The following is a 219-nucleotide window of genomic DNA, read 5'->3' on the forward strand; positions in this document are numbered from 1 at the left end:
TTCCTCCTGCCGGCGTGCCACTGATGATTGCTTCACTTGCTCCAATGAGAAATGTCAAATGTGACAGGAGAAGACCCTACTGCTCGCAGTGTCTCGAGGTTGGCAATGACTGCTCCGGATACAAGACGCAACTCACTTGGGGTGTCGGTGTGGCGAGCCGAGGCAAGCTGCGAGGCCTGTCTCTCCCCATTGCGAAAGCCCCGCCTGTCGCCGGCAGCG

This window comes from Verticillium alfalfae, genomic scaffold (assembly GCF_000150825.1).
Source record: "Verticillium alfalfae VaMs.102 supercont1.1 genomic scaffold, whole genome shotgun sequence".
NCBI lineage: Eukaryota > Fungi > Ascomycota > Sordariomycetes > Glomerellales > Plectosphaerellaceae > Verticillium > Verticillium alfalfae.